The sequence below is a fragment of the Trachypithecus francoisi genome, unplaced genomic scaffold, assembly GCF_009764315.1.
Source record: "Trachypithecus francoisi isolate TF-2019V2 unplaced genomic scaffold, Tfra_2.0 Lachesis_group13, whole genome shotgun sequence".
Classification (NCBI taxonomy): Eukaryota; Metazoa; Chordata; class Mammalia; order Primates; family Cercopithecidae; genus Trachypithecus; species Trachypithecus francoisi.
The window spans coordinates 95718996-95739032 of NW_022681458.1; the positions used below are offsets into that span (position 1 = coordinate 95718996).

Consider the following 20037-nt stretch of genomic DNA (forward strand, 5'->3'; position numbering starts at 1 on the left):
TCATAAAATGAGTTAGGGAGGATTCCCTCTTTTTCTATTGATTGGAATAGTTTCAGAAGGAATGGTACCAGCTCCTCCTTGTACCTCTGGTAGAATTCAGCTGTGAATCCATCTGGTCCTGGACTTTTTTTGGTTGGTAGGCTATTAATTATTGCCTCAATTTCACAGCCTGCTATTGGTCTATTCAGGGATTCAACTTCTTCCTGGTTTAGTCTTGGAAGAGTGTAAGTGTCCAGGAAATTATCCATTTCTTCTAGATTTTCTAGTTGATTTGCGTAGAGGTGTTTATAGTATTCTCTGATGGTAGTTTGTATTTCTGTGGGGTCCGTGGTGATATCCCCTTTATCATTTTTTATTGCATCTATTTGATTCTTCTCTCTTTTCTTCTTTATTAGTCTTGCTAGTGGTCTGTCAATTTTGTTGATCTTTTCAAAAAACCAACTCCTGGATTCATTGATTTTTTGGAGGGTTTGTTGTGTCTCTATCTCCTTCAGTTCTGCTCAAGGCTACAGTAACCAAAACAGCATGGTACTGGTACCAAAACAGAGATATAGACCAATGGAACAGAACAGAGTCCTCAGAAATAATACCACACATCTACAGCCATCTGATCTTTGACAAACCGGAGAGAAACAAGAAACGGGGAAAGGATTCCTATTTAATAAATGGTGCTGGGAAAATTGGCTAGCCATAAGTAGAAAGCTGAAATTGCATCCTTTCCTTACCCTTATACGAAAATTAATTCAAGATGGATTAGAGACTTAAATGTTAGACCTAATACCATAAAAACCCTAGAAGAAAACCTAGGTAGTACCATTCAGGACATAGGCATGGGCAAGGACTTCATGTCTAAAACACCAAAAGCAATGGCAGCAAAAGCAAAAATTGACAAATGGGATCTAATTAAACTAAAGAGCTTCTGCACAGCAAAAGAAACTACCATCAGAGTGAACAGGCAACCTACAGAATGGGAGAAAATTTTTGCAATCTACTCATCTGACAAAGAGCTAATATCCAGAATCTACAAAGAACTCAAACAAATTTACAAGAAAAAAACAAACAACCCCATCAAAAAGTGGGCAAAGAATATGAACAGACATTTCTCAAAAGAAGACATTCATACAGCCAACAGACACATGAAAAAATGCTCATCATCACTCGCCATCAGAGAAATGCAAATCAAAACCACAATGAGATACCATCTCACACCAGTTAGAATGGCAATCATTAAAAAGTCAGGAAACAACAGGTGCTGGAGAGGATGTGGAGAAATAGGAACACTTTTACACTGTTGGTGGGATTGTAAACTAGTTTAACCATTATGGAAAACAGTATGGCAATTCCTCAAGGATCTAGAACTAGATGTACCATATGATCCAGCCATCCCACTACTGGGTATATACCCAAAGGATTATAAATCGTGCTGCTATAAAGACACATGCACACGTATGTTTATTTTGGCACTATTCACAATAGCAAAGACTTGGAATCAACCCAAATGTCCATCTGTGACAGACTGGATTAAGAAAATGTGGCACATATACACCATGGAATACTATGCAGCCATGAAAAAGATGAGTTTGCGTCCTTTGTAGGGACATGGATGCAGCTGGAAACCATCATTCTTAGCAAACTATCACAAGAACAGAAAACCAAACACCGCATGTTCTCACTCATAGGTGGGAACTGAACAATGAGATCACTTGGACTCGGGAAGGGGAACATCACACACCGGGGACTATCATGGGGAGTGGGGAGGGGGGAGGGATTGCATTGGGAGTTATACCTGATATAAATGATGAATTGATGAGTGCTAATGAGTTGATGGGTGCAGCACACCAACAAGGCACAAGTATACATATGTAACAAACCTGCATGTTATGCACATGTACCCTAGAACTTAAAGTGTAATAATAATAATAAAAAAAAAGAACTCTGGTTCAGGGGTATTGGTTTGGCAAGTGTAAGGGGTTTTGGGGGGAAGATTAGAGAAGTATGTTAAGGTTCTATTATTTCTAGGGTAAAAAATAAGAAGATGCCAGGAAAAAGAAACTGAAGTTAGAGGCAATGACTTTTGTTTAGAAGGTCAATGCTGTGGTGCATTTTAAAACCATCTCATTTAAAAAGTACAGAGAGTACACCAGTACCCACTAGCTTGGTGGCTGTGGTTGCTTTAGCATCTTGTCCAACAGCCACGATAACCGAGCTATGTATCTTCCTTTTATTTTCTCTCAAGAGGGAGTTGATCTCCAATTTGCAAGTAAGTCTTCGGAATTTATTTCAGTTAAGCCCAAGGATTTTAAACACATCTCATACACAAAATGACACACATCAAGGGTGTGGGTATATTGTTTTCCAGTGTTTCTAAGTAGGTGTGAAAGAAAACCTCATTTAAACTCTATTGAGAAATCAACAAAAGCCTTAAAACAAGAATAATGAAGCAGCATGAGTAATGTTCAGGGTCTATACTGAGACAAGGATGACGAGGGCATTGGTTCTTCAGTCAGAACAGCAACTGTCTATGCAATGTCTGAGGTCTGACTGTGTGACCTTGGGCCCAGCCACGAAATACTGTCACGCAAACCCAACCCCCCCTCATTAACAGTAACAACACACAGCGGTTTAGTGCTTTATGGTTTCAGAGCTCTTTTGCATGTATTATCTCATCTCTGGTCCATTTTTAGGATGGTGTTAGCCTTACCTCATGCCCCAGCATTTCATCATGTCTTTGGAGACACTGCAGCTTAGCTGATCGGTCTGATTTTTCTCCTTATGCTTTGGGCAACCTCTGGAAGGGGTAAAAGTGATGTTTTGGCTAGTAGTTTAAACAAATAACAAAGTTGGACTGAAATGGAAAGTTTCTAGTGAGATCAAAGAATATGACATAAGGGATGAAATTAAGCAGGGTTTATGCAGTGGTGGCTTCTCTCACTAGGGCTCTGTCAGACAAACTGTTCCCACTCATTTTCTCACTTGGCCCTCATGGGAACCCCCTGGAGGTAGGAGCATTTATTATTATTCCTAGTGTACAGATGAGGAAACAAACACTTGGCCATTTACATAGTTTATAGAAGTCATAGGGCCAATGACAGAGCGTAGTTCTTTTGCCTCTTAGGCCAATGCTCTTTCTTCCATACCCCAGTGCCTCTCTTGGTATAAGATAACTTCTCAAGTTTGGACATTTTCTTGTATACATCACTTTCCTCTCCTGAATTAACACTGAGAGGTAATAAATTTCAGAGGAGAGCTGGGACTAAAGATACAGTCTTCACTCTGTCGCTGGGTTCTCTTTTTTTCCCTTAAAGTGAAGAGAATTCCTGTTTCTTTTGTACATTGAGGTCCATGCTACTTTTTGAGTCCTATAGATAGAGGAGTATTAGACACTCGTAGAACTCTTTTTGCTATTGCTTCTCATTATGTTGTTGTGGTTAATGTCTTGATGTTCAGTATTATGAAACACACTGTCCTGAAACTTGTCCACTCAAAAGCTGTCACTTACTGCTTCTTTGGTTGTGGGCTCCATGGACTTCAAAAGATCATTGAATGATGAAAGCAAGAAAGTTGGAGAATGAAGAGGTCTGTTAGGCAGTTTTCTACCTTCAACGTGCCTGTGGAGATGTTGGGTGAGTAATGTAAGAGAACGGGTGAATGGCACATGCAGCGGGGCGGGGGGGCCTCCTCACAGGGTGTCATTATTACTTTTGTCTGTTTTCATTTTTGTTTTTTCTCTCATTCTTAGAAAGGTAGGTCCTGTGTGCCAGGTGGGGCATGGCAACAGGAGTTTAGAATTTAGGAGAATGGAGAGGCTACAGTTGGACCCAGTTAGTCTTTTCAAGATTGTTTCTTGACCACTGTCTGAAGTTAGTGGAATTGGATCTGGACAGAGTATCAAAATCCCAGCCAAGAGGGTCAGGTATTACTCAAAAAATCTGTGCATTTGCCTAAGACTAGAAAACTTTTTCCATTCCTCACTGGCAGGTCAACTGATCTTCTTGATATACTTTAATCCAGTCTCAGGAACAAGCATCAGTGACTCTGGCTAAAAGCTCTAGGTAAGCAATAGATAAACTTTTGGCAGTAATGTCATTATTGGTATTTGAGTCAGTTGTTAGTGGCATTTATTATCCCCAGCCCCAAATCCTTCATTTAACTTTTATGTGTTTTTTTTTTAGTTTTACTTCCCTGGATTCTTTTCTTCTCTTCAATTGTCGTAAATCAGTAACAGTTGAATTACACTGTCAAAATACAGTATTTTTTTTTAAATGAATGAAACTCTTTGTTAAGGAATGGTTCTTTCTCTAATGCAAATAATTACTAATTGTTCTGTAAGATTATACTTTACTGCATATATTTTTAAAGCAGGCAGCACCTGCAAAGTAATCATCTTATTTACCATTTTTAAAATTAAGTAGCAAGTCTATAGGACAATTCCAATTAAATAAAAAAAATTCAATAATGGAAATAGAGTAAAGACAAGGGGGAACATATGTTACACAAAGCAAAATTATCTTGAAACACAGCATCTTATGTGGCCTTCCTTAGATTTTAGTGGCTTTTTGAAAACATGGCTCTACACCTTGATTTACTACTCATCCCAAAGTCTAAATCCAAGGTTGTTCTTGGAACATTGCCTCTTCAAATCATTCTTATTAGGAGCTGAGAGCACCCAAAGAGAGTGGTGAACATTTAAAGCATACAGCATATAATGTAGCTGCACTAATATGAAACAATTGTTCTGTATTAGACTCCAGAGATTGAATTATACAATTCATATATAAGCGAAAGATGAGCGCCATATTAAGCATATTTCCCCGTATCTGAAAGCAGGCAGAAAACTTATAAATGCATCTCAACAATCTTCTCCAAAGAGCATTCTTACTGGTCTGAAGCTATGGAGCACTCTGTTCTCTCTTGAATGTACTTTATTATCAATTCTTAAGCAGTTGAAAGGAGGCCTTGAATCTGAACCTATCCCACAATGCCCTGTATGTAGTGTGACTCTCAGAGGCCCCTGCTGCCCACACTTTGGCAAAGACTCATTTAACTTGATAGGCTTATGTATTCTACTCTTCTTTTCAACAGGAGTGGCTGGAGCAGGGTAGAGGTAGAAGATGATTCTGTGTAATGGATCCAATTACAAAGACTTTTGGAGGAGTGCTGAGAAGAGGTTATATTTGGTGGGAGGAATAATCCTTTAGAATATGGTATGTCCCAATATCGGTCCTGGAAATAATCCTATCTATAGGAGACACTTCTACTTCATTTAGAATTTAAAGGGATGGAATATTCATAAAAAATTTTACATTGAAAATTTAATCCCAGCCTGGGGCTTGAGGAGCTAATTTCATCCCAGGTCTCTTTGTTCTACCATTACTGCTTTCTCCTACTTTATCAGGAAAATTTTACAATAGCTTTGTGCAATTAAGAGATGCTGAGTGGCAATTATTGGCTCATTCTACATACCAACTTAATGGCCCAAGATTCTTTGGTTTTAATATCTAGCAAGTTTTACATGAGGCCACAGAATCAACTCTTAATTCGTTCAGTAGTAATAGTTCAGTACTATCTTGGTGGTGTGTATTATTTGTAGAGATCACAATTTTATGACTTGGGACTTGAGCGGGGCTTAGAAAAGTTGGTGGGGTTTCTGAGTGAGTAGTCAATAGTCCCAAGAATTGACAGACACATGGGGAAAGGAACAGAAGTTATGGCAGACAATCATAGAAATGAAGAAAAGACAGAAAGAACAGCGAACGAGATAGAAGTGAATGGTGGGAGTGGTGGATGCCCCTAAATCATCTTGTACTGCTGTGCTGGAACCAGTTTTGAAAGGCTCACCAAAGCTGATTATAGTTTTCTTTTGAACTCTGTTCTGTGATTTTGTTTTGGTAACTTCAAATTGGCACAGTGGGAGCATTTACACCATAGATATTGGTGAATACTACAAATCAGGGCTTTTTTTTTTTTTTTTTTTCCCTCCAGGGAGCTAGTTGTTCAATATTTACCAGCACACTATGACCTTAGATATTTCTTTGTGATACAAGAAGCCTAAATTATCAAATGTGTCATAGCAGGAGAGAGTTTGGGAGACACTGGATTAGTTGGGCAGGGGCCAGTTCCACGACTAGAAATAACAAACTGGAGTTTCTATTCCCATAGTTGACTGAAATGAGAAGCAGGTCAAGGTATGGAGAGAAGAGGTCAAACTAGTTGAGAAAAATGTATTGTAGGCATTTTGCAGAAAGCAGGAGCAGTCTTATTTAGCACTCACAACAGATGGATAAATGGTGGTTGGGAGAGGTTAAATCTGTATATCACACAAGTTAGAACCAATTAGAATTTATTTTACCCAACGTCCTCATTTCTAACCCCCACACTATAGGGTTCCTCTGTAGACCTCTGCATTCAATGAGGCAGGTGGTGCTCCCCACAACTTTTGGGCTTAGCTTCGACATTGTAATCTAGATTGAGCTTTCTAGTGATACCCTGTACACAGCTCTGCATGGCAGCCCTGCCTGTGGGTCACCTCCCTCTGACTCTATACACATGAAGAACATCCTCAGCCAAAACATCCCTGCTCCACTCCAGAGCAAACATCAGTTTCCCCTCCTCTTCTAAGTTTATAACTTTTTCTTTATTTCTACTGCCTTCTCATTCATTCATTTAGTCATTCAATAAACATTTGTTAAAAGCCTGTGTGCATTGTGAGAGAAAGAGGGAATTCAACCTAGGAAGGCCTACTGGAGGGAACACATGTGTGTGTCTAATTTGGAAGCTGCAGAAGAAGAAGGAGTAAAGATGTGGGTTTGAGGACCACAGATGGGGGGCTAGACTTTCTAGGTCATCACGGAGACTCCATCTGTTTTGACTATTTCTCTTCAATATGAGCAAAAGCCTTAGCCTGGCAACTTACTCTTTTCTTCTGATTTTCTTTCATCTTTTGTCTCTGGCTGTTATCCAGGACCAGGTGGATCTCACTGACTTAGATGTTCTCCCTTTGGAGATCCTGGTGCCTTCTGTGCCCCTACCCCCAAGGTGAAATCACTTTAGATACAATAATGCTATATGATATTTTTGCTTATCTGAAAAGCATAACTTAATTATATTTATTGAAGTGGACTGATTCATATAAAACATACATAGTAAATCATTTTGAGTTATTGATTTGGTAAAAAGGCCTATGTTTTGAAACAATTTTACATTTTGATCATGTGACATTATCCACTGAATGTCTTCTGATTTACGTTTATTTATTTTTAGTTGTACGTTTATTAATGATAAATGGAGTTCAACTAAAAACGACTATAGAATTTCATGAGATATTTTAAGGAGGTGTTAGAGTTAGGAACGTGTGGGTGGGGAGCCATATATGAATAAAGATAGTTTCAGTCAGATGTGAGAATCACACTTTGAGAAAGTGTGGTCTCTGGACGAGAAACATCAGTATTACCCAGGAATTTATTTCAAATGCACATTTTTGAGCCCCACCCCAGGCCTGAATCAGAAATTCTGCAAGTGGGGCCCAGTAATTTGCATTTTCACAAGCTCTGCAGGCAACTCTGATGTTAGCTAAATATGAGAATCACTGATTAAAGTAATACTAACAAAGTTAGCAACATTTAAAGAAAATTTTAAATGAAGTAGTACAGTTATGTCATTAACTCACTTTGGTCAGACCAATACTTGTTTGGATCCTTAGGCATATTTTCTACTTACTGTATTCTTAAAAACCAAAAGTGTTTCAGCATTTTCACTTCTTTTGCAAATAACCATTAGACAGACTTGTAAAAAGATTGATTGTACACTTTCATTTCCTCAAGCGGTCATTTATTCTTTCACATAATACTCATTCTCCAGGCAGCAGACAAAAGACTTGAAGACATATACAGCTGAAGGAAATGAAAAGGCGACAAGGCTAAGAGAACAAAGATGAGCATTGTCACGGTCTGGAGGGTGGTGGTGGAGGAAGCCTTCTCTACGCTGGTGCCTCTATTGGAACTTTCAGGAAATGAACATGTGTGTTTTGTGTTTTTCCCTTTACACCTCAAGAAACTTGGAACAATGATTTTCTTTTATGGAGAAGCTTACATTTAAGCAGATGAAAAATTAGCCCCGAGAATAGAAATACAGAATCAAAGTCCACAAATTTAATTATTGCTTTCCCTGGTTAGCTGATCTTCAATTCTGATATCTTCCTCTCTGGTGTAGGGGAGTAAGGGTTATACCCATTTTTAAATTCTTTGTTGTATTACGACTACTAATACACAGGGAAAGTTTCTATGCATTCATTTATTCAATAGATATTTATTAGGACTGTTTATGGAACTGCCCAAGATATTGTGGGAGATACAAGGGAGATGACAACATCAACCCTGTTCGCAGAGTGTTTGAAGTCTACCAGGACTTCAAATGTGTCCATTGTATACGTAAGCATAATAAAAGTTAAAAGTAGGTGTGCCATACAATGGATCAAAATCAAAGGCTGTAAGAAGAGGAAAGGCATTCCTTCTAGCTTTGGTCAGATTTGGTCCACAATCAAATCAAATTCTTACTAAGTTCATATTCTCTTACTGACAAACTAAACTGCTGCAAAAAATAATCCTCCCCCATGGGAGATCTTACAGTCAGACCCTAATTGCCCTAGTTCAGTTTAGAATGTAGCTTTGAAAAGAATGACAAAAGACCTTGAAGAGGTGAGCAACAGATTTTGAAATATCTGGTCTATAAGGGTAAGAGACTGTATGATGCCAAAGCCTGGGGGTACCCAGCTGGGGGTCAATCGATATTAATTGCTAACACCTAGAGGTAATTAGCAGTAATTACCCAAAGGAGTGATGGGATGGCCAGACTGACTTAAAGGCACCAATTCCAGGAGCTCCTAGCATGTTGGGAACCTAACAGTTTCTAGGTAACCATAAATAAATTAGGTTTCCCCAGCAATTTATGTAAAGAGTTTTAAAATTGCATTACAAAGGACCCCTGGGGCAAGCTTTTATAAATATATTATTAAAACTTGTAACCCTTCCTACCCAGCGGTGAAGTTTATTTTCTCACACTTTGAGTCTGAGAACTTGCTTTAACCAATAGAATATCGGGAAAGAGAAATTGTGCAACTTCTTTTGCTAGTAAATCTTACAAGACCTGCAGCTTCCACCTTCACCTTCTAGGAACACCTTCACCTTCTATGAACATTCTAGGATCAACTTGTGAGGCAGCTGGTCTAGCCTCCTGGAGGAGAAGCAGTTTTGTGGAGAAGATTCAGGCATCCCTGCCAACAGCACCAACTCCAGATATATGAGTGAGTGCATCTTAGAGTCTCTGGCTAATAGTGTACTAAAGTGTTGGACACTCAGAGTAGATCATTTTAACACCACCTTTTTCCCTATGGCAAAATTATATTCAACTATAATAAAAATTATAATTTTCTTTGTTTCTTAGTTTTAAAGCAAACAATTGGCAAGATAACAAATGTCAATTTCAAAGATATTCATATTGAGCAAAATATTTCATAGATGAAATAAAAATTATATTCAACAAAAATATACTTGTTTTCACCTTGCCTCAGTTTGAAATTTTTTTTGCACAGAAATTCCCAAGAGTAAGAATGATTGTAAAGACAAGGAAACAACACAACTTGAGTTCCTTCTATTCTGTGATTTTATCATTGCTAATTTCAAATCTACTGATTAAACACAAGAATATGTAGTACCATGGAAATAGGGATGTGAACTGCACACAAGGAAAGCTTGAGCAAGTCCTAGTCACTATGAAACTATTCTTAAACATATGTAACAGACACTGGGGGGCTGGGGGTTGGGGGGTGACTGTGTAACTGAGTTCTCCAAATTAACTTCTATGTAGAACACAATGTTTATTAAAAGATAAGGAATAAAATGGGCTAATTTGAAGCTTCTGTAAACGTTATTAAAACTCAAGAGCTGCAGTATTTGTTCAGAAATTAGGCCAACATCCTCCTCTACCACCTGCTCCTCGGCCTTATCTCTAGGCCTCTGCCTGGCCTATCGCCTGCCGCCGGCGTCCTACAGGCTGGACCTGAGCCAGGCGGCGGTGTGCACCAACGAGAAGGAGCAGCTGCAGGGCCTCAACGACCGCTTCGCCGTGTTCATCAAGAAGGTGCATCAGTTATTTCTTGCCTTCTGCTAGCTTTTGAATGTGTTTGCTCTTGCCTTTCTAGTTCTTTTAATTGTGATGTTAGAGTGTCAATTTTAGATCTTTCCTGCTTTCTCTTGTGGGCATTTAGTGCTATAAATTTCCCTCTACACACTGCTTTAAATGTGTCCCAGAGATTCTGGTATGTTGTATCTTTGTTCTCATTGGTTTCAAAGAACATCTTATTTCTGTCTTCATTTCGTTATGTACCCAGTAGTCATTCAGGAGCAGGTTGTTCAGTTTCCATGTAGTTGAGCGGTTTTGATTGAGTTTCTTAGTCCTGAGTTCTAGTTTGATTGCACTGTGGTCTGAGAGACAGTTTGTTATAATTTCTGTTCTTATACATTTGCTGAGGAGTGCTTTACTTCCAATTATGTGGTCAATTTTGGAATAAGTGCGATGTGGTGCTGAGAAGAATGTATATTCTGTTGATTTAGGGTGGAGAGTTCTATAGATGTCTATTAGGTCCGCTTGGTGCAGAGATGAGTTCAATTCCTGGATATCCTTGTTAACCTTCTGTCTCGTTGATCTGTCTAATGTTGACAGTGGAGTGTTGAAGTCTCCCATTATTATTGTATGGGAGTCTAAGTCTCTTTGTAAGTCTCTAAGGACTTGCTTGATGAATCTGGGTGCTCCTGTATTAGGTGCATATATATTTAGGATAGTTAGGTCTTCCTGTTGAATTGATCCCTTTACCATTATGTAATGGCCTTCTTTGTCTCTTTTGATCTTTGACGGTTTAAAGTCTGTTTTATCAGAGACTAGGATTGCAACTCCTGCTTTTTTTTGTTCTCCATTTGCTTGGTAGATCTTCCTCCATCCCTTTATTTTGAGCCTATGTATGTCTCTGCAATGTGAGATGGGTCTCCTGAATACAGCAGACTGATGGGTCTTGACTCTTGATCCAGTTTGCCAGTCTGTGTCTTTTAATTGGAGCATTTAGTCCATTAACATTTAAGGTTAATATTGTTATGTGTGAACTTGATCCTGCCATTATGATATTAACTGGTTATTTTGCTCGTTAGTTGATGCAGTTTCTTCCTAGCCTCGATGGTCTTTACATTTTTGCATGTTTTTGCAATGACTGGTACCAGTTGTTCCTTTCCATGTTTAGGGCTTCCTTCAGGGTCTCTTGTAAGGCAGGCCTGGTGGTGACAAAATCTCTAAGAATTTGCTTATCTGTAAAGGATTTTATTTCTCCTTCACTGATGAAACTTAGTTTGGCTGGATATGAAATTCTGGGTTGAAAATTCTTTTCTTTAAGAACGTTGAATATTGGCCCCCACTCTCTTCTGGCTTGTAGAGTTTCTGCCGAGAGATCTGCTGTTAGTCTGATGGGCTTCCCTTTGTGGGTAACCCGACCTTTCTCTCTGGCTGCCCTTAAGATTTTTTCCTTCATTTCAACCTTGGTGAATCAGGCAATTATGTGTCTTGGAGTTGCTCTTCTGGAGGAGTATCTTTGTGGCGTTCTCTGTATTTCCTGAATTTGAATGTTGGCCTGCCCTACTAGGTTGGGGAAGTTCTCCTGGATGATATCCTGAAGAGTGTTTTCCAACTTGGTTCCATTTTCCCCTTCACTTTCAGGCACCCCAATCAGACGTAGATTTGGTCTTTTTACATAATCCCATACTTTTTGTAGGCTTTGTTCATTTCTTTTTCTTTTTTCTTTTGGTTTCTCTTCTCGCTTCATTTCATTCATTTGATCCTCAATCGCTGATACTCTTTCTTCCAGTTGATCGAGTCGGTTACTGAAGCTTGTGCATTTGTCATGTATTTCTCGTGTCATGGTTTTCATCTCTGTCATTTCGTTTATGACCTTCTCTGCATTAATTAGTCTAGCTGTCAATTCTTCCACTCTTTTTTCAAGATTTTTAGTTTCTTTGCGCTGGGTACATAATTCCTCCTTTAGCTCTGAGAAGTTTGATGGACTGAAGCCTTCTTCTCTCATCTCGTCAAAGTCATTCTCTGACCAGCTTCGATCCGTTGCTGGCGATGGGCTGCGCTCCTTTGCAGGGGGAGATGCGCTCTTATTTTTTGAATTTCCAGCTTTTCTGTCTTGCTTTTTCCCCATCTTTGTGGTTTTATCTGTCTCTGGTCTTTGATGATGGTGACGTACTGATGGGGTTTTGGTATAGGTGTCCTTCCTGTTTGATAGTTTTCCTTCTGACAGTCAGGACCCTCAGCTATAGGTCTGTTGGAGATTGCTTGAGGTCCACTCCAGACCCTGTTTGCCTGGGTATCAGCAGCAGAGGTTGTAGAAGATAGAATATTGCTGAACAGCAAGTGTACCTGTCTGATTCTTACTTTGGAAGCTTCCTCTCAGGGGTGTACTCCACCCTGTGAGGTGTGGGGTGTCAGACTGCCCCAGTGGGGGATGTCTCCCAGTTAGGCTACTCAGGGGTCAGTGACCTACTTGAGCAGGCAGTCTGTCCGTTCTCAGATCTCAACCTCTGTGTTGGGAGATCCACTGCTCTCTCCAAAGCTGTCAGACAGTGTTGTTCGCGTCTGCTCAGGCCTTTGCCGTTTCCCCTGTTGGTTTCTTAGCTGAGCCCTGCCCCCAGAGGTGGAGTGCACAGAGACAGGCAGGTTTCCCTGAGGTGCCGCGAGCTCCACCCAGTTCGAGCTTCCCAGTGGCTTTGTTTACCCACTTAAGCCTCAGCAATGGCGGGCGCCCCTCCCCCAGCCTCGCTGCTGCCTCGCAGTTAGAGCACCGCAGACTGCTGTGTTAACAATGAGGGAGGCTTTGTCCTTTTGACTTAGGATTGTCTTGGCAATGCGGGCTCTTTTTTGGTTCCATATGAACTTTAAAGCAGTTTTTCCAATTCTGTGAAGAAAGTCATTGGTAGCTTGATGGGGATGGCATTGAATCTATAAATAACCTTGGGCAGTATGGCCATTTTCACGATATTGATTCTTCTTATCCATGAGCATGGTATGTTCTTCCATTTGTTTGTGTCCTCTTTGATTTCACTGAGCAATGGTTTGTAGTTCTCCTTGAAGAGGTCCTTTACATCCCTTGTAAGCTGGATTCCTAGGTATTTTATTCTCTTTGAAGCAATTGTGAATGGAAGTTCATTCCTGATTTGGCTCTCTGCTTGTCTGTTACTGGTGTATAAGAATGCTTGTGATTTTTGCACATTAATTTTGTATCCTGAGACTTTGCTGAAGTTGCTTATCAGCTTAAGGAGATTTTGGGCTGAGACGATGAGGTTTTCTAAATATACAATCATGTCATCTGCAAACAGGGACAATTTGACTTCTTCTTTTCCTAACTGGATACCCTTGATTTCTTTCTCTTGCCTGATTGCCCTAGCCAGAACTTCCAACACTATGTTGAATAGGAGTGGTGAGAGAGGGCATCCCTAAGTAGAAAGCTGAAACTGGATCCTTTCCTTACCCCTTATACGAAGATTAATTCAAGATGGATTAGAGACTTAAATGTTAGACCTAATACCATAAAAATCCTAGAAGAAAATCTAGGTAGTACCATTCAGGACATAGGCATGGGCAAGGACTTCATGTCTAAAATACCAAAAGCAACGGCAGCAAAAGCCAAAATTGACAAATGGGATCTCATTAAACTAAAGAGCTTTTGCACAGCAAAAGAAACTACCATCAGAGTGAACAGGCAACCTACAGAATGGGAGAAAATTTTTGCAACCTACTCATCTGACAAAGGGCTAATATCCAGAATCTACAAAGAACTCAAACAAATATACAAGAAAAAAACAAACAGCCCCATCAAAAAGTGGGCAAAGGATATGAACAGACATTTCTCAAAAGAAGACATCCATACAGCCAACAGACACATGAAAAAATGCTCATCATCACTCGCCATCAGAGAAATGCAAATCAAAACCACAATGAGATACCATCTCACACCAGTCAGAATGGCAATCATTAAGAAGTCAGGAAACAACAGGTGTTGGAGAGGATGTGGAGAAATAGGAACACTTTTACACTGTTGGTGGGATTGTAAACTAGTTCAACCATTATGGAAAACAGTATGGCGATTCCTCAAGGATCTAGAACTAGATGTACCATATGACCCAGCCATCCCACTACTGGGTATATACCCAAAGGATTATAAATTACTCTACTACAAAGACACATGCACATGTATGTTTATTGCGGCACTATTCACAATAGCAAAGACTTGGAATCAACCCAAATGTCCATCTGTGACAGACTGGATTAAGAAAATGTGGCATATATACACCATGGAATACTATGCAGCCATCAAAAAGGATGAGTTTGCGTCCTTTGTAGGGACATGGATGCAGCTGGAAACCATCATTCTTAGCAAACTATCACAAGAACAGAAAACCAAACACCGCATGTTCTCACTCATAGGTGGGAACTGAACAATGAGATCACTTGGACTCGGGAAGGGGAACATCACACACTGGGGCCTATCATGGGGAGGGGGGAGGAGGGAGGGATTGCATTGGGGAGTTATACATGATATAAATGATGAATTGATGGGTGCTGACGAGTTGATGGGTGCAGCACACCAACATGGCATAAGTATACATATGTAACAAACCTGCACGTTATGCACATGTATCCTAGAACTTAAAGTATAATAATAAAAATAAATAAATAAAAAAGAAAAAAAGAAAAAAAAAAAAAAAAAAAACAATGAGGGAGGCTCCGTGGGCGTGGGACCCTCCCGGCCAGGTGAGGGATATACTCTTCTGGTGTGCCTGTTTGCCCAAAGCGCGGTATTGGGGTGGGAGTTACCCGATTTTCCAGGTGTTGTGTGTCTCAGTTCCCCTGGCTAGGAAAAGGCATTCCCTTCCCCCTTGTGCTTTCCAGGTGAGGCAATGCCTCGCCCTGCTTCAGCTCTCGATGGTCAGGCTGCAGCAGCTGACCAGCACCGATTGTCCGGCACTCCCTAGTGAGATGACCCCAGTACCTCAGTTGAAAATGCAGAAATGACCGGTCTTCTGTGTCGCTCGCGCTGGGAGTTCGAGACTGGAGCTGTTCCTATTCGGCCATCTTGCTCCGCCTCCACATTTTGGAATATTTTAAATAACTAAGATCAGAGCATAACTGAAGGAGATAGAGACACAAAAAAACCCTCCAAAAAATCAATGAATCCAAGAGTTGGTTTTTTGAAAAGATCAACAAAATTGACAGACCACTAGCAAGACTAATAAAGAAGAAAAAAGAGAGGAATCAAATAGACGCAATAAAAAATGATAAAGGGGATATCACCACGGACCCCACAGAAATACAAACTACCATCAGAGAATACTATAAACACCTCTACGCAAATCAACTAGAAAATCTAGAAGAAATGGATAATTTCCTGGACACTTACACTCTTCCAAGACTAAACCAGGAAGAAGTCGAATCCCTGAATAGACCAATAGCAGGTTCTGAAACTGAGGTAATAATTAATAGCATACCAACCAAAAAAAAGTCCAGGACCAGATGGATTCACAGCTGAATTCTACCAGAGGTACAAGGAGGAGCTAGTACCATTCCTTCTGAAACTATTCCAATCAATAGAAAAAGAGGGAATCCTCTCTAACTCATTTTATGAGGCCAGCATCATCCTGATACCAAAGCCTGGCAGAGACACAACGAAAAAAGAGAATTTTAGACCAATATCCCTGATGAACATCGCTGCAAAAATCCTCAATAAAATATTGGCAAACCGGATTCAGCAGCACATCAAAAAGCTTATCCACCATGATCAAGTGGGCTTCATCCCTGGGATGCAAGGCTGGTTCAACATTCGCAAATCAATAAACGTAATCCAGCATATAAACAGAACCAAACACAAGAACCACATGATTATCTCAATAGATGCAGAAAAGGCTTTTGACAAAATTCAACAGCCCTTCATGCTAAAAACGCTCAAGAAATTCGGTATTGATGGAACGTACCTCAAAATAATAAGAGCTATTTATGACAAACCCACAGCCAATATCATACTGAATGGGCAAAAACTGGAAAAATTCCCTTTGAAAACTGGTACAAGACAGGGATGCCCTCTCTCACCACTCCTATTCAACATAGTGTTGGAAGTTCTGGCTAGGGCAATCAAGCAAGAGAAAGAAATAAAGTGTATTCAGTTAGGAAAAGAAGAAGTCAAATTGTCCCTGTTTGCAGAACGACATGATTGTATATTTAGAAAACCCCATCGTCTCAGCCCAAAATCTCCTTAAGCTGATAAGCAACTTCAGCAAAGTCTCAGAATACAAAATTAATATGCAAAAATCGCAAGCATTCTTATACACCAGTAACAGACAAACAGAGAGCCAAATCAGGAATGAACTTCCATTCACAATTGCTTCAAAGAGAATAAAATACCTAGGAATCCAACTTACAAGGGATGTAAAGGACCTCTTCAAGGAGAACTACAAACCACTGCTCAGTGAAATCAAAGAGGACACAAACAAATGGAAGAACATACCATGCTCATGGATAAGAAGAATCAATATCGTGAAAATGGCCATACTGCCCAAGGTTATTTATAGATTCAATGCCATCCCCATCAAGCTACCAATGACTTTCTTCACAGAATTGGAAAAAACTGCTTTAAAGTTCATATGGAACCAAAAAAGGGCCCGCGTTGCCAAGACAATCCTAAGTCAAAAGGACAGAGCTGGAGGCGTCACGCTACCTGACTTCAAACTATACTACAAGGCTACAGTAACCAAAACAGTATGGTACTGGTACCAAGACAGAGCTATAGACCAATGGAACAGAACAGAGTCCTCAGAAATAATACCACACATCTACAGCCATCTGATCTTTGACAAACCTGAGAGAAACAAGAAACGGGGAAAGGATTCCCTATTTAATAAATGGTGCTGGGAAAATTGGCTAGCCATAAGTAGAAAGCTGAAATTGCATCCTTTCCTTACTCCTTATATGAAAATTAATTCAAGATGGATTAGAGACTTAAATGTTAGACCTAATACCATAAAAACCCTAGAAGAAAACCTAGGTAGTACCATTCAGGACATAGGCATGGGCAAGGACTTCATGTCTAAAACACCAAAAGCAATGGCAGCAAAAGCAAAAATTGACAAATGGGATCTAATTAAACTAAAGAGCTTCTGCACAGAAACAGAAACTACCATCAGAGTGAACAGGCAACCTACAGAATGGGAGAAAATTTTTGCAATCTACTCATCTGACAAAGGGCTAATATCCAGAATCTACAAAGAACTCAAACAAATTTACAAGAAAAAAACAAACAACCCCATCAAAAAGTGGGCAAAGAATATGAACAGACATTTCTCAAAAGAAGACATTCATACAGCCAACAGACACATGAAAAAATGCTCATCATCACTGGCCATCAGAGAAATGCAAATCAAAACCACAATGAGATACCATCTCACACCAGTTAGAATGGCAATCATTAAAAAATGAGGAAACAACAGGTGCTGGAGAGGATGTGGAGAAATAGGAACACTATTATACTGTTGGTGGGATTGTAAACTAGTTCAACCATTATGGAAAACAGTATGGCAATTCCTCAAGGATCTATAACTAGATGTACCATATGACCCAGCCATCCCACTACTGGGTATATACCCAAAGGATTATAAATCATGCTGCTATAAAGACACATGCACACGTATGTTTATTGTGGCACTATTCACAATAGCAAAGACTTGGAATCAACCCAAATGTCCATCTGTGACAGACTGGATTAAGAAAATGTGGCACATATACACCATGGAATACTATGCAGCCATCAAAAAGGATGAGTTTGCATCCTTTGTAGGGACATGGATGCAGCTGGAAACCATCATTCTTAGCAAACTATCACAAGAACAGAAAACCAAACACACATGTTCTCACTCATAGGTGGGAACTGAACAATGAGATCACTTGGACTCGGGAAGGGGAACATCACACATCGGGGCCTATCATGGGGAGGGGGGAGGGGGGAGGGATTGCATTGGGAGTTATACCTGATATAAATGATGAATTGATGGGTGCTGACGAGTTGATGGGCAACATGGCACAAGTATACATATGAAAGAAACCTGCACGTTATGCACATGTTACCTAGAACTTAAAGTATAAAAAAAAAAAGAAAAAAAAGAAGGTGCGTCAGCTGGAGACGCAGAACCGCGCACTGGAGGCCGAAGTGGCCGCGCTGAAACAGCGCCATGCCGAGCTGTCCTGCATCCGCGAGCTCTTACAGGGCTAGCTGCGCGACCTGCGCGCGCAGCTGGAAGAGGCCAGCTCGGCGCGTGCGCAGGCCGTGCTGGAGCACAACAGGGTGGCCGAGGAGGTGCAGCTACTGTGGACGCTAAGGGGCCGAGGGTGCCCTGAAGGCGCAGCAGCGCGACATGGACGGCGCCACGCTGGCCCGCCTGGACCTGGAAAAGAAGCTGGAGTCCCTGCTGGACGAGCTGGCCTTCGTGCGCCAGGTGCACGACGAGGAGATAGCTGAGCTGCTGGCCACGCTTCAGGCGTCGTCGCAGGCCGCGGCCGAGGTGGCCGTGGCTGGGGCTAAACCAGATCTGACCTCGGCGCTGTGGGAGATCCGCGCCCATTATGAGTCCCTGGCCGCTAAGAACCTGCAGTCCGCGGAAGAATGGTACAAGTCCAAGTTCGCCAACCTGAACGCGCAGGCAGCGCAGCACTGAGGCCATCCGGACCAGCCGCGAGGAGATCCATGAGTACCGGCGCCAGCTGCAGGTGCGCACCATCGAGATCGAGGGCCTGCGTGGGGCCAATGAGTCCTTGAAGAGGCAGATCCTGGAGCTGGAGGAGCGGCATAGTGCCGAGGTGGCTGGCTACCAGGATAACATTGGGCAGCTGGAGAATGATCTGAGGAACACCAAGAGTGAGTGGCACGCCACCTTCGGGAATACCAGGACTTGCTCAATGTGAAAATGGCTCTTGACATTGAGATAGCAGCTTACAGGAAACTGCTGGAAGGTGAGGAGACGTTTTAGCACCAGTGGGTTAGGCATTTCGGGGCTGAATCCACTTCCCAGTCCAAGTTATCTGCTCCCACCTAGAATCCTCAGTTCTCCAACCTCCAAGTCTCATCCACTGGGCTATCACTTAAGAAAGAAGAGGGGCAGGCATCTAAGGTAGCTTCTAAGAAAACCTCCCAGATAGAGGAAAGTTTTGAAGAAATATTAGAGGAGACAGTGATATCTACTAAGAAAACCGAGAAATCAAATATAGAAGAAACCACCATTTCAAGCCAAAAAATATAATTCCATTGCTTTGAAAAAGTTAATGCTTAAGAGGGAATGATATGCATTTGACTTGTTGAACAGCCTATTCCTGAACCATAACACCTGCCACCACTATAAAATATCTTCAAGGCTTCAGTCTCATATTTAGTATTGAATACTTACCTTCTGTAATAAGAAAACCACCCCTTAGATTGAAGTAAACTGCAGTCCTGGAGCAATCACAGATGAGTTATCTAAGAATACAGCTTTCTGACCTTCAGCTTACGCTTCACAGTGATCGATGATTCAGGTGCAGAGGAAGTCCAAACTACGGTGCTAAATCTGTGATCATCGTCATTTGCTGTGAACTGAAATTAAAACTTCACGCTACCCAGCCATTACCCAGCTAAATAATCTTACTCTAGATACCTAAAACGTAAGATCACTGCCAAAGATAAATTAATGGTCCACACCCAATTCCACTCTGATAGAACTTTCACAAATAATAGGTGTTTGTTTAATGGACACCTTCCACCTCCCTCAATTCCACATATACTTTTCTTCCATGTAGGAAAAAGATAGTCTAGTGTAGTATTCTTCCCATGTAAACACATTTTGGTTTTTCTCAAAAGAACTTACCCCCATTTGCTCTCTTTGCTCAGTGGGTAAAATTAGATGCATGTTGACCATGTCTATG

General features: G+C 40.9%; 1 pseudogene; it reads left to right on the forward strand.

Moving 5' to 3' along the window:
• The window catches only part of LOC117094216, a 63633-nt pseudogene extending 44079 nt beyond the window's left edge, over window positions 1-19554 (forward strand).
• Window positions 19555-20037: the final 483 nt, after the last annotated feature.